This window comes from Schistocerca cancellata, chromosome 7, assembly GCF_023864275.1.
Source record: "Schistocerca cancellata isolate TAMUIC-IGC-003103 chromosome 7, iqSchCanc2.1, whole genome shotgun sequence".
NCBI lineage: Eukaryota > Metazoa > Arthropoda > Insecta > Orthoptera > Acrididae > Schistocerca > Schistocerca cancellata.
In genome coordinates this window covers 569,349,808-569,365,592 of record NC_064632.1, presented here as the reverse complement: position 1 = coordinate 569,365,592, position 15,785 = coordinate 569,349,808, and positions in this window count along the sequence as shown.

The window sequence follows — 15,785 nt, the reverse complement described above, 5'->3', positions numbered from 1 at the left end:
TCCTGGAATCTATCCTCACCCGCCGCATCCACCAGCATCTCCACCAGCACCGCCTCCTTCCCATTACCCAGTGTGGCTTTCGGCCACCTTCGCCCTTCCCATTAACTATGTCCATCTGATCGGCTCCTTTCGCTCCCACCGTCCTTCCTACGTCACCATCCATAACACGGATTCCTACACCTTTTTTCCCTCTGCCGGTGTGTCCCAAGGCTCCGTCCTCTCTCCCCTTCTGTATCTTTTATATACGGCGGACATGCCGCCGCCGTCAGCCCCCGTCCACCTTCTCCAGTTTGCCGATGACACCGGCTTCCTTGTCCTTGCCCCACCCTGCAGCTCTCCCAACACCTTCCTCAATCTCATCTTGACCAGGTCACCGCTTAGTGCAACCAGTGGTTGCTCAAGGTCAATCCCTCCAAAACCCAGGCTTTCATTGTAGGCAAAACTACCCCTTCCTTCCGCCTCCTTGATTTCTATCTCACCATCTATGGCCGTCCTATCGCCCTAACCCCCACCCTTAAGTACCTTGGCGTCACCCTCGACCGTCGACTCTCCTGGACACCTCATCTCCGGACAATCCAAGCCAAGGCACGCTCCCGACTCAGTCTCTTCAAGCTCCTTTCCAGCCGTACGTGGGGTCTGGACCCCTCCACCATCCTCCACACCTAGAAATCCCTCATCCGCCCTATCCTTTGTTGCGCCCATCCGGCCTGGATCTCCGCCCCCCCTTCCTTGTATAATTCCGTTCAAATCCTTGAACGCCATGCTCTCTGCCTCACCTATCACATCCGTCTCCCCTCCCCCACGCGGATCCTGTACGATCTCATTCCGTTCCCCCACCTCGTCCTTTTCCTTGAAAGGATACGGATCCTGTACACCTCCCACAACTCGATCCTCCTCACCTGCTTGTCTCGCCCATCCTCTTCCGCCCCCGCCCGCTGCCGCACCTGTATTCCCACGTCCAACCCGGTCATCTCTCCACTCTCCTTACCCTCTCCCAAGGTGGCTTCCACCAGCTCCATCTCCCTGATGATGCCCTCCTCCCCTTCATCTACCCCTCCTATCAACTTTGATCCTCTCCTCCCACTTCCAGTGTCTTTTCCTTTGGGCACCCTTCCTCCCTTCTCTCTCCTTCCCCCCCCTTCCTCCACCACTCTTCCCCCGGGCTTCCCCTCCCCCTTCCTTCCTCCCCCCTATCCCCCCGCCCATGGCATCTCTGCTTTCCCTACTCCCTCTCCCACCCCCCCCCCTCCTCCGCTCTTGGCAGGTCCCCGGACTCGTACACGCTTAGTGAACATTCGCGCGCCGGAAATCAACGCCTCGTGTTTCTGTGTGTGCCGTCGTTTGTGCTTAAGTGGTTCAGTGTTATTCATTTTGTGCACCTACGTTCGCGTGTGACAATTTTCGTCTGTGTGTGTGTGTCCAAGTGTCTGAACAAATTTTATCTTGGACTCTACGCCCGTGAACGGCTCCATGTATTTTAACAAGTGTTTGTCTCCGTTTATATGTCCACCGTACTTTTTCTCAAATTGTCTTCATTTGTATCTTTTGTGTTTCTCTGTGGCCAAAGAGCGACATAGTATGCTGCTGCTGGCCTGTCTGTAAACTGGTTAAAAAATTACAATAAAAAAAATTACTGTCTTGTATTTTCTTATTAATGACTAACTTTTGTATCCCCCTTATTTAGGTAATATAAATTCTGATGAAGACTCCCTCAGTTTAGGAGTCGAAACCATGGTCAATTCGACTATAAAATCCATTGCAACCAGTGGGCTGTCTTTACTGTAAAAAATATTTTCAAGGTTGCTGCACACAACTATGTTTAAAGCTGTAAGCGTACATCTGGTGAACGGTGGCTCAAGGATGCAGCAGTTCGAATTCGATAACACAGTGCTGCACTGCCCGCTGAGCGCCTAGCGAGTCGGTGACGCAACCTGCCCAACTTGGCACGGCGCCAGTTGTGCGCACAGCACTCTATGGAGTCGCCAATGAAGCCAATTTTTATTTATAATTTTTATAAATTTTTGAGTTATCAACCCTCAAGAGCCATATCATTCCAGTATACTTGTAATTTGTTATTGTTTTTCAAAATTTGAAGCTTCTTTATATTTTTCTTCATTCTCAGATTATTAAGCAACATATATAATCATAAACTTAATTATTTTGTGATTAGAAGAAAACTGATTGTTATCCTCAGTAAATTCATGTATAACCTTTTATCCAAAAATCACTAATCTTTAGTAACACTTTCTGTACTAATTACATTATTCTGTTAATAGTAAAGATTTTCAAAGTACACTACTGGCCATTAAAATTACTACACCAAGATGAAATGCAGATGAAAAACGGCTATTCATTGGACAAATATATTAAACTAGAACTGACATGTGATTAGATTTTCACCCAACTTGGGTGCATAGATCCTGAGAAATCAGTACCCAGAACAACCACCTCTGACCGTAATAATGGCCTTGATGCGCCTGGGCATTGACTCAAACAGAGCTTCGATGGCGTGTACAGGTACAGCGGCCCATGCAGCTTCAAAACGATACCACAGTTCATCAAGAGTAGTGACTGGCGTATTGTGACGAGCCAGTTGCTCGGCCACCATTCACCAGACGTTTTCAATTGGTGAGAGATCTGGAGAATGTGCTGGCCAGGGCAGCAGTCGAACATTTTCTGTATCCAGAAAGGCCCGTACCGGACCTTCAACATGCGGTCGTGCATTATCCTGCTGAAATGTAGGGTTTCACAGGCTTCGAATGAAGGGTAGAGCCACGGGTCGTAACACACCTGAAATGTAACGTCCACTGTTCAAAGTGCCGTCAATGCGAACAAGAGGTGACAGAGACGTGTAACCAATGACACCCCATACAATCACGCCGGGTGATACGCCAGTATGGCGATGACGAATACACGCTTCAAATGTGCATTCACCGCGATGTCGCCAAACACGGATGCGACCATCATGATGCTGTAAACAGAACCTGCTTTCATCCGAAAAAATGACGTTTTGTCATTCGTGCACCCAGGTTCGTCGTTGAGTACACCATTGCAGGCGCTCCTGTCTGTGATGCAGCGTCAAGTGTAACCGCAGCCATGGTCTCCGAGCTGATAGCCCATGCTGCTGCATACATCATCGAACTGTTCCTGCAGATGGTTGCTGTCTTGCATACGCCACATCTGTTGACTCAGGGATCGAGACGTGGCTGCACGATCCGTTACATCCATGGGGGTAAGATGCCTGTCATCTCGACTGCTAGTGATACGAGGCCGTTGGGATCCAGCACGGCGTTCCGTATTACCCTCCGGAACCCACCGATTCCATATTCTGCTAACAGTCATTGGATCTCAACCAACGCGGGCAGCAATGTCGCGATACGATAAACGGCAATCGCGATAGGCTACAATCCGACCTTTATCAAAGTCGGACACGTGATGGTACACATTTCTCCTCCTTACACGAGGCATCACAACAACGTTTCACCAGGCAACGCCGGTCAACTGCTATTTGTGTATGAGAAATCGGTTGGAAACTTTCCTCATATCAGCACGTTGTAGGTTTCGCCACCGGCGCCAACCTTGTGTGAATGCTCTGAAAAGCTAATCATTTGCATGTAACAGCATCTTCTTAATGTCGGTTAAATTTCGCGACTGTAACACATCATCTTCGTGGTGTAGCAATTTTAATGGCCAGTAGTTTATATGCGTGTGTATCATAAAACCCTTCCCTCTCCGTCATACCTCCTCTGTGTTACCATAGATGATGTGTCACTGATCTCATTTGGCGGGCTTCTATAGCCGAGCGGTTCTAGGCGCTTCATTGTGGAACCGCGCTGCTGCTACTGTCACAGGTACGAATCCTGCCTCGGGCATGGATGTGTGTGCTGTCCTTAGGTTAGTTAGGTTTAAGTAGTTCTAAGGTTGGGGGACTGATGACCTCATAGTGCTTGGAGCCATTTGTACCAGTTTTTTTTATCTAATTTGTACGAAGACTGCAGTACGGGCGAGGTGCCTATTGACTTCCACCGCTCTGGGTGGAATGCATAAGTTCCCAATGAATGTTCACCAACCTGCCGTCTTATATACTACGTATCCCTGCGGAGGAAACAGCACGTAGGTCGTGAATCCGTTATCTTGAGGCTGTAAGAAACTCTTAGCGAGGAACAGTTATTTTAGAGATAACTGAGTCTCCAATCGGCTTGTTTGTACAGGATATCACTCGCCTTTTGTTAGCAGAAAATGAGAAACTGCACAACTACGTCCCACTTTAAAGTCATAAATATTTTCTATTCTTCAAATGCTCATTTCCGTAATTACAGCTCCCACATTTGCAAAGTAGACACTGCCATTTAAGTCTTAACTGATACAGAGGCAAACAACATGTGTGCCCTGCGACACTACCGAACCAGCTATACAGGGTGGTCCATTGATCGTGACTGGGCCAAATATCTCACGACATATGCGTGAAACGAAATAAACTGCAAAGAACGAAACTTGTCCAGCTCGTAGGGGGAAACCAGGTGGCTGTATGGTTGACCCGCTAGATGGCGCTGCCATAGGCCAAATGGATATCAACTGCGTTTTTTTAAAGTAGGAACCCCCATTTTTATTACATATTCGTGTAGTGCGTAAAGAAATATGAGAGTTTTAGTTGGACCACATTTTTCGCTTTGTGACAGATGGCGCTGCAATAATCACAAACATTTTTCTCACAATTTTAAACGAACAGTTGGTAACAGGCAGGTTTTTTAAATTAAAATACAGAACTTAGGTACGTTTGAACATTTTATTTCGGTTGTTCCAATGTGATACATGTACCTTTGTGAACTTATCATTTCTGAGAAAGCATGCTGTTACAGCGTGATTACCTGTAAATACCACATTAATGCAATAGATGCTCAAAATGATGTCCGTCAACCTCAATGCATTTGGCAATACGTGTAACGACATTCCTCTCAACAGCGAGTAGTTCGCCTTCCGTAATGTTCGAACATGCATTGACAAAGCGCTGACGCATATTGTCAGGCGTTGTCGGTGGATCACGATAGCAAACATCCTTCAACTTTCCCCACAGAAAGAAATCCGGTGACATCAGATCCGGTGAACGTGCGGGCCATGGTATGGTGCTTCGACGACCAATCCACCTGTCTTGAAATATGCTATTCAATACCGCTTCAACCGCAAGCGAGCTTTGTGCCGAAGATACATCATGTATGAAGTACATCGCCATACTCTCATGCAGCGAAACATCTTGTGGTAACATCAGTAGAACATTATGTAGGAAATCAGCATACATTGCACCATTTAGATTGACATCGATAAAATGGGGACCAATTATCCTTCCTCCCATAATGCTTCACCATACATTAACCCGCCAAGATCGCTGATGTTCCACTTTTCGCAGCCATCGTGGATTTTCCGTTGCCCAGTAGTGCATATTACGCCGGTTTACGTTACCGCTGTTGGTGAATGATGCTTCGTCGCTAAACAGACCGCGTGCAAAAAAACCTGTCATCGTCCCGTAATTTCTCTTGTGCACAGTGGCAGAGCTGTAAATGACGTTCAGAGTCGACGCCATGCAATTCCTGGTGATTAGAAATACGGTACGGGTGCAATCGATGTTGATGTAGCATTCTCAACACCGACGTTTTTGAGATTCCCGATTCTCGCGCAATTTGTCTGCTACTGATGTGCGGATTAGCAACGACAGCAGCTGAATCACCTACTTGGGTATCATCATTTGTTACAGGTCGTGGTTGACGGTTCGCATGTGGTTGGACACTTCCTGTTTCTTTAAATAACGTAACTATCCGGCGAGCGGTCGGAATACTTGGATGATGTCGTCCAGGATACCGAGCAGCATACATAGCGCACGCTCGTTGGACATTTTGATCACAATAGCCATACATCAACACGATATCGACCTTTTTCCGCAATTGGTAAAGGGTCCATCTGAACACGGGTAATGTATCACGAAGCAAATACCGTCCGCACTGGCGGAATGATACGTGATACCACGTACTTATACGTTTGTGACTATTACAGCGCCATCTATCACAAAGCGAATAAAGTGGTCCAACTAAAACATTCATATTTCTTTACGTACTACACAATATGTAATAAAAATGGGGGTTCCTATTTTAAAAAAAAAACGCAGTTGATATCCTTTTGACCTATGGCAGCGCCATCTAGCGGGCCAACCATAGCGCCATCTGGTTTCCCCCTTCAACCTAGACGAGTTTTGTTCTTTGTAATTGTTTCGTTTGATGCTTATTTCGTGAGATATTTGGCCCGGTCGCTATCAATGGACCGCCCTGTATATTATAGCTGAGCCACTTCACCTGCCATCCAAGTTGGCGCGATCCGAAGATCACCAAAGTGCTTCTTCTGCCGTTTCGTTTAGCAGTTGTTTAATATTCTTCTAGCTATTCATACTTGAGAGATAATGGAATGATCCTCACTATTGGCCATCACCTCACCTGGATCCCTCATCTCTGCTCCATGCAATCGAAAGCCCACAACCGCCTCCGGCTCCTCAAACACCGCTCTGGCCGGACATGGGGGTTGCACCACTCTACCATCCTCCGCACCTACAAATCCTTAATCCATCCCATCCTCTGTTATGCCAGTCCCGCCTTGACATCTGCCCCCCCCCCAAATTCTGTAAGTCCCTCCAGATCCTTGAGTGTCATGCACTCTGCCTCGCCTTCTGTATACACCTTCCGTCCCCCACGCGGATCGTCTCTGGCCTCATTCCTTTCCCCCATCTGCTCCTACTCCTCAAACATATCCGCATACTCTACACCTCCCGCCGCCTTGATCCCCCTCACCCCCTGGTTGCTCCTCTCCTCTCCCATCCACACCCCCTGCTACGTCTTCACTGTTGTGACTCCCCCTACCCCCCATCTCTATACCCTTCATCTCCTTTCCCAAGGTGGCTTCTATCAACTCCCACTGCTTTCCTCCGTCCTTTTCCTGGGCTCCCTTTCCCCCCCCCCCCCCTTCATCCTCTTTTTCCCCACCTGCCACCTACCCTTTCTCTGCCCTCCTTCTCTCCCCCGAGTCCTTTTGCGTTTCCCACCTCTGCCTTTTCCCATTTCCTCCCACGTCTGCCCTGCCCCTCCCACCCCCCTTATGAGTCCTCTACCTCCTTCGATTCCCCCCATTTCGTTTTTCCTCTCCTCCCTCCTTGTTTTCCCCCTGATCTCTCCAGGTCCCCCCCCCTTCCCCATCTGCCCTTGGCTATGGTGTGTCATCTTTGTGCCGACATTTTAGTGCAGTGTTTACAGTGAGTGTTCATTGTCGTATGTCTTTTGCGAAGTGTTGCGAACGGACATCATACCGTCGCTGGGTGTGATTTTTATATCTCTTGCGTACAGAAACCTGACTGTCGCCATGTTTTTTAATTTTGTATCTACTATGTTACCTATCTGCTTCCTGTGTATTTTATTAGCATTGCCAACCCTTTGTTTTATATTTTAACTTTCCACAATATTCCGCCTTTTTACAATTTGTCACCGTTTTATCGCCTGTTTTTATTGTTTCTTATCTTCTTCTTACGTTTTAAAAAGTCTGTAGCCTGCAGAGCAGCGTACTAAGCTGCTGCCAGCCCGCCCCCTTAAAGGAAAAAAAATGGAATGATTGCACGATACTGATAGATACTTTAATTTTAAATGCAAGTAAATACGCTGTTTAGTTTGCCTTGTATTAATAACAGAAGATTATCATGTTGGCGAGCAACTTCCGAATGCAGCAACCAATATCGGAGGAGAACCACAATTTAGGCGGTCGTTCTTGCGATACCCGCAACCGAACAAACCATCTGTGACCGGTAGCTCACACCAAATTACATCATCTTGCCACTTATACCTTCTCAACTACTCTAAGAAGAGCTTCTTGTGCCTGAATATGATGGCTGCAAGCCGGAAATGTTACAGTACTCCTCGATACCTTCTACATCTACATCTACATCTACATCCACACTCCGCAAGCCACCTGACGGTGCGTGGCGGAGGGTACCCTGAGTACCTCTATCGTTTCTCCCTTCTATTCCAGTCTCGTATTGTTCGCGGAAAGAATGATTGTCGGTATGCTTCTGTGTGGGCTCTAATCTCTCTGATTTTATCCTCACGGTCTCTTCACGAGATATACGTAGGAGGGAGCAATATACTGCTTGACTCTTCGGTGAAGGTATGTTCTCGAAACTTTAACAAAAGCCCGTACCGAGCTACTGAGCGTCTCTCCTGCAGAGTCTTCCACTGGAGTTTATCTATCATCTCCGTAACGCTTTCGCGATTACTAAATGATCCTGCAACGAAGCGCGCTGCTCTCCGTTGGATCTTCTCTAACTCTTCTATCAACCCTATCTGGTACGGATCCCACACTGTTGGAGCAGTATTCAAGCAGTGGGCGAACAAGCGTACTGTAACCTACTTCCTTTGTTTTCGGATTGCATTTCCTTAGGATTCTTCCAATGAATCTCAGGCTGGCATCTGCTTGACCGACGATCAACTTTATATGATCATTCCATTTTAAATCACTCCTAATGCGTGCTCCAAGATAATTTATGGAATTAACTGCTTCCAGTTGCTGACCTGCTATTTTGTAGCTAAATGATAAGGGAACTATCTTTCTATGTATTCGCAGCACATTACACTTGTCTACGTTGAGATTCAATTGCCATTCCCTGCACCATGCGTCAATTCGCTGCAGATCCTCTTGCATTTCAGTACAATTTTCCATTGTTACAACCTCTCGATACACCACAGCATCATCTGCAAAAGCGTCAGTGAACTTCCAATGTCATCCACAAGGTCATTTATGTATATTGTGAATAGCAACGGTCGTATGAAACTCCCCTGCGGCAACCTGAAATCACTCTTACTTCGGAGGACTCCTCTCCATACCTTCCTGTGTGTGACTGCGACTTCTACAGCAGCTGGTACCCACTGCGTCCTTCCCGTCAGCCTAGCGGAAACCGAGCTCGCGTCTGGTGTGACGTCAGCCGCCTCCGTGGCTCTGCTGTTGCGAGGCCCTGCACGCGCCGCCCTTGATGAAGCGCCGAGAGGCGCTCCTCGTTACCGCCTCCGTGCACGGCTACTCCACTTTTCCGTACCATAGGACGGGAGCCGAGCTCTGGTAGGAATCTTTCCCAGACCTATGCACTGCGCGGCTGTGTTGCTTTCCAAGAGTTTGATGCCACGGATAATCGTTGATTAATATTTGCATTAGTTTCAGCATTGCTGGTACATTGTAGCAAGAGAGAAAGAGATTATATAGGCAATGACATGTAGATTTTGTTACTAGTGCCTTAGCAGCAGTCTGAAAAGACTGTTCAAAATGTTTCAAATGATTCTGAGCACTATGTTTTTTTTTCTTTTTTTTTTCTTTATTGTGATTTTTATCACCTGACACAAGGCGGGCTGGCAGCAGCTGAGTACGCCGCTCTTCAGCCTTGAGGTTACAATAAGTAATACATAAAGGGGGCACAGAGAATACAAACAAAACGGTGGGCAAAACAATGTAGACACTAAAAAACAAAAAAACACCCGGAGCCGTTCACGCTGGACGAGAAAACATCACTGACACTAGTTGACACGGTGCACAAAACATGGATGACGGCGACGGTACACGTGAACAGTGGCGGCGTGACGGCGAATATACACTAAAGACAAACGAAGGCACACACACGAGACACTGATGGCAATGATCTCCGGCGAGCGAATGTTCACTGTGCGTGTGCGAGTCCGGGGACCTGCCAAGAGGAGGAGGCGGAAATGGAGTGGGAGAGCAGAGATGACACGGGCAGGAGTGATAGGGGGAGGGAGGAAGGGGGAGGGGAAGCCCGGGGGAAGAGGTGTGGAGGGAATGGACGGGGGAAAAGGAAAGAGAAGGGAAGATAAGGGAGGGAGGGTGCCTAAAGGAAAGAACACCAGAAGTGGGGGGTGGGGCAGGGTCGAAGTTGATAGGAGGGGTAGATGGAGGGGAGGAGGGCATCATCAGGGAGAGGGAGTTGGCGGAAGCCACCTTGGGAGAGCGTAAGGAGGGTGGAGAGATGGAGACCGGGTGGGACGTGGGAAGACAGGCGCGGCAGCGGACGGGGGTGGGAGAGGATCGGGGAGACGAGCGGGTGAGGAGGATCGAGTTTACGGGAGGTGTACAGGATCCGTATCCTTTCAAGGAAAAGGAGAAGGTGGGGGAAGGGGATGAGATCATAGAGGATCCGCGTGGGGGAGGGGAGACGGATGCGATAGGCGAGGCGGAGAGCATGGCGTTCAAGGATTTGCAGGGATTTGTAAAAGGTAGGGGGGGCAGAGATCCAAGCCGGACGGGCATAACACAGGATAAGGCGGATGAGGGATTTATAGGTGTGGAGGATGGTGGAGGGGTCCAGACCCCACGTACGGCCGGAGAGGAGCTTGAGGAGACTGAGTCGGGAGCGTGCCTTGGCTTGGATTGTCCGGAGATGGGGAGCACTATGGGACTAACATCTGAGGTCATCAGTCCCCTGGAACTTAGAACTACTGAAACCTAACTAATCTAAGGACGTCACACACATCCATGCCCGAGGCAGGATTCGAACCTGCGACCGTAGCGGTCGCGCGGTTCCAGACTGAAGCGCCTAGAACCGCTCGGCCACACCGGCCGGCAAGACTATTGATAAAATTAGTTGTAACACATTGCAGGACTTGTAAATTACGAGGGGCGTTTGAAAAGTCCGTGCTAAGTCCAAGAGATGGCACCACCGGCGCGTATTGAGGTCATGTTTAGTTAGTAGCATCTCTGGAAAGAACACACACCAAGTTTCAGCCATATTGCTCTATTTCTCTGTGTTTGGCATTCGTCTGAATCAAGGAAGTCGAGTAATTGTGACAAAATGGACGAAAAGTAATTTCGTGTGGAGATTAAACATTATGAAAAGCAAAACGCCTCAGGAGACAAAATAGAAGCTTGATAAACATTCTGGTGACTCTGCACCTTCGATTAGAACAGTTTATAAGTGATTTCAAAATTTTCGGAGTGGCCAGATGGGCACAATTGATGCTGAACGTTCTGGGCGCCCTGTGGAGGTTACGACTCCAGAAATCATTGATGAAATCCATGATATGGTGATCGACGACAGAAGAGTTAAGGTGTGTGAGATTGCTAGTGCTGTGGGCATCTCGAATGAACGGGTACATAATAGTTTGCATAAACATTTGCACATTAGAAAGCTATCCGCAAGACGGGTTCCGCGATTACTCACTCTTGACCAAAACCGAAATCGTGTGAAGTGTTGCAAGGATAGTTTGCAGCTGTTCAGGAAGAATCCGCAGGACTTTAAGCTTCGTTTCGTCATGTTAGATGAAACATGGATACAATACTATACTCCTGAGACCAAAGAACAATCTAAACAATTGGTTACGAAGAGAGAGTCTGCACCAAAAAAAAGGCGAAGACCATTCCTTCGGTCTGAAAGGTTATGGCGACTTTCTTTTGGGATTCGCAATGGATTATCCTCATCGACTATCCGGAAAAGGATAAAACTATTACAGGTGCATATTATTCATCGTTACTGGACCGCTAGAAAACCGAGCTGCAAGAGAAACGCCGGCGATTGGACCGCAAAAAGTCCTTTCCCATCATGACAATGTACCAGCACACACCTCAGCAGTTGTGGTCGCAAAATTAATGGAAATAGGATTCCAGCTCGTTTCACATCCTCCCTGTTCTTCAGACTTGGCTCTCTCGGACTACTGTTTGTTCCCCAATTTGAAGAAATGGCTCGCGGGACGAGTTCATTCAAACGAGGAGGAGATTGCAGTAACTAATAGCTACTTTGCAGACCTCGACAATTCCAATGTCGAAAAACTGGCCGTCTTCTGCAGTCGAGTTCATGATCTGGGGTGTGTCAGATCTGGTCTCCAATGTCAGACACCTTGTCTCACGGCTGGAGACCGAGAGAACGGCCGTGGACTCGACCGACCCAAGGACCAGTCTCAGGTAGCACCTGAAGAAGACAGCGAGGCACGCTGTTGAAATATCGTGCAAGAACGACGCGAACATCCGGCTGGATTCCCGAATATACAAGATGTCAACAGATTGCCGGGAAAGCATGAAGAATTATAGGAAGTCTTTGCGTTGGGGATAGCAATCCTTTGACACAAATTCTTCTAACTTTCTGCCTAATTTCGATGGAATGTTGCTGAATTGCAGGAGGCACGTTTGGGACTTCTCATTTATGATATGGGTGGTACATTTCTTCTCTGTCAAAGGTGTGTTGATCTGAGTGGAGAATGTCCAATGCCTTTGAACACACGTGTTCCAGCTCAAAAAAAAAAAAAATGGTTCAAATGGCTCTAAGCACTGTGGGACTTGAGCCGTAGCGCGGCTCTCGGGCGTAAGACGTTCTCGATTACTCCTCTGGATGAGATTGGCACTACGGGCGATCGCGAGCGCCTCCTGTCGGAGCGGGTCCTAACGGGGGAGTGAGTGCGAGTAAAGAGAGTCTGGGGCGGACAGCAGGGGAGAACGGACACTGCGGCCGCACTCTGAGGCGACAAGGGAAGAGTTGTTGCGCACGGCCGAGAAGGGAGCGTTGAGCAAGGCGGCAGTCAGCATCGCTTTTCGGGGGACAGAGAGTTGCGGCAGTCCAGCGAGCAGACACCAGCTCCGGGAGCAGTGCTCCGGTTTGTGGACGTGACGTGGGTCGTGTTTTGGCGCAGTACAGTTTGCTCGGTACGCATCTGCTGCTCCCTTTATGCCTACGTGTGCTGTTCTGTCCGTACGTGCACTGAAAAGGTTACGCTCCGGCTGGAACGGTGGCTTGTGCTTTACGTTCATGCACCCTGACTCATTTGTTTTGCTGCAGGCAGCTGTAATTTCAGAGATTTTTGTTTTCATCGCGATTGTCTTAGCCCGGTGGTGCCTAGTATCCGAGAACAAGACACCTAACGTGTGACCTGTTGTTTTGGGTTTGGGAGTCCTGTTTAGGCAACCTAGTTATCACGCACACAAATGTCTTGTTGCCGAGTGAGGTTAGTCCTAATCTTGTGGAACTCAGCTTTCAGTGACTGGCTCGTCTGCAAATTAATTAATTTAACTTTTGTGGTGTGTTGTTTTTTTGCTTTCAATTGTGAATTTCTTGTCACTCATTTGTGTATGTTTCGCCGTTAATGATAACTGTGAGTAACATAGCAAGGTCTTGAAGGGCTTGCGTATCGTGACTGTATTTTTGGCAACTGTGTGATTTCTTGTTTATCGGTCTGATGAAAACTTATGCCAAGTTTACTAATTTCCGCCTGTGGTCCGGAAGTTGGTTTGAAGGTAAATTCGTTGGTAAATCTTTACTGGACCTAACTTAATTGATCTAGCGTTTGGTCGAGGGGTAGGCACGGTTGCTCCTTTGCGCGTGGCGTCTTGTCGCTCGCTATCATTTCCCGCGTTAGTACGGGCGGCGTGAGATTTGTTTGCTCGCGGTTGTATGGCCGCTGGTCAGCTGTGCCTGCTCCCGCTTCAGGGTGTGCCGTGTTTCGTAAGGCGTGCGCCGACTTTCAGTCACTGTTACTCCTGTGTTGCTGTCGGTCGCTTACAGAAACGTTAGTCTGTTTTAGCACGGAGGCCACTGGGCCGTGACGATGTCTGTTGATGACCAGCGTTGGGGCGGTCGTCCGCTCTGAGTGGCTTCGGTCGCTTGGACTTGGCAGTTACCCTATGGTTAAACAGATCAAACTTGTCTATTTGCTGCAAATTCCTAAGTAGTTTGTGAGAAAAGTTGTAACTCAGCTTTTCATGATTTTACACAATTCAAGCATTTTTGTAAGGCATTTTCGTGTCTATGTTTTATTTTAAAGAGAATTCTTTATTGCGGGTTAATCACCTGTTGAGGCTTAACATAAAATTTGTAACTTAGCTTTCATGACTTTACTTAATTTAAGCATTCTTGTAAAGCAGTCCTTTATCTACGTTTTATTGATTTGTAATTCTTTATTGGGGCTATTCACTGGTTGAAGGTTAACATATGTTCGTAACCAAGTTTATGTCCTTGCTTAATTGAGGTTTGTTAGGAGCCTTTATTGCTGGAATATCATTAAAGCTTGGGTGCTTGTAATTGTGAATACTGTTGTCTGTCTATGTTGTGGGCTACCCTTCCACTTCCACAGCCAAATTGTCCTATCTACCAGTACAGGACTTAACATCTGAGGTCATCAGCCCCTAGACTTACAACTTAACTAACCTAAGGACATCACACACATCCATGCCTGAGGCAGGTTTGGAACCTGCGACCGTAGCAGCAGCGCGGTTCCGGACTGAAGCGTCTACAATCGCTCGGCCACAGCGGCCAGCCAACATGGTGTAAGCCAAAGAACGATTTCATATTCTGCGTGACAGTCGCTACTATCCCTATTACCTCAGTCCCGTGGAGGTCACTTTGAACATTTGTTGTGACGGTGATGCGATGCACCTCTGTACTGTGTTCCGGGACGATTTGTTGTTGCACGCACACCGTCTATTTTAGGATACTTGTTCATAGGACATTTTTTCCTCCATTTCCAGTTAGGACATGGTAGGGTGTGCCAATACAAGAAAAAATATCCAATAATCAAAGGTCCGGAAATGCATACCTTGAGAGCTATTTGTATTTTTCATCTTGACTAGGGTCAAACATCTCTTCTGTTGCAAGATCTTTGCTTTCATGAGCGACCTACAAGATGCGGCAGTGTAGTTTTTCTCAATTAAGGAAAAAGATATTTTGTATTATTATTCGTTAGATAGATATGAATTAATTAGTTAAAAATGGAATGTTAATAGATTTTGTCTCTGGTAGTAAACATGACTTAAGAAAGCACTGAGTATTTGGTCAGTACTGGCTGAGAACACTTCAAGAATATTTCTTGTCTTGCTGGAGGAAATAGTACTGAAATAGTAAAACATGGCACAGAAATATTTTACTCCTTTTTTTAACTAAGCTGAACTCTGACCCGCAGCATCGTCAGTACACCAGACCGGCGTATGCGTTGGTAGACGACACTGTTTGGAAGTCAATGACCAATCTGAATATTACGCGATTCGCGTAATAACATTGCACGGATTTCGAGAGAAAAAGGTGGGTAAATATGATCACAGTGACGTATGAATTGAAATCTGATGGATTAAACAGGGAATGGGCGCTAACAGTAATCGGCCGTGACCACCAAAAAATTAACAGGCAACTTCTCTTCGATGCAGCCTGAAACTGAACTAAACAATGCATCATAAAATCACATGTAACATGAATAGCAAGGAAAGGGATCTTCAAGTGAAACACGGCTACTTAACATAAAATTAACGTAATTATTCATAAAAGCGTACAAGTTACGCAAGTGACACACTGCTTACCTCGGTAGCGGAGGACAAAAGAGAGAGAGAGAGAACAAGCCGCGTTCCGCTTTTATACTTCGTTAGACAAACGAACGTACCTACTACGTGTTGTTTCAAAGAGTTTTCTTTACACATTTTAGCTCATAAATCCTCCTTTACAAAATAATTTACGAATAATTAAAAATACATCCCCTCATTAGTACATCGTTTCTTTCAATTAATATAAAAATTAATGTACACACGTAAAATTATTTAGAACATTTTCGCGAGTTAATTAAAACTGATACTCCTTTTTTATACATCTGTAAAGTATCATTTCAGCAGACAAAGTTCGAAAGACCTAAGAAATACGATAGGCAAATTGATTTTGGATTTCCATCACTCTGTACATGTAGGTTGTGAAAATTATCAGCAGCGCGGGACTAGCCGAGCGATCTAAGTCATGG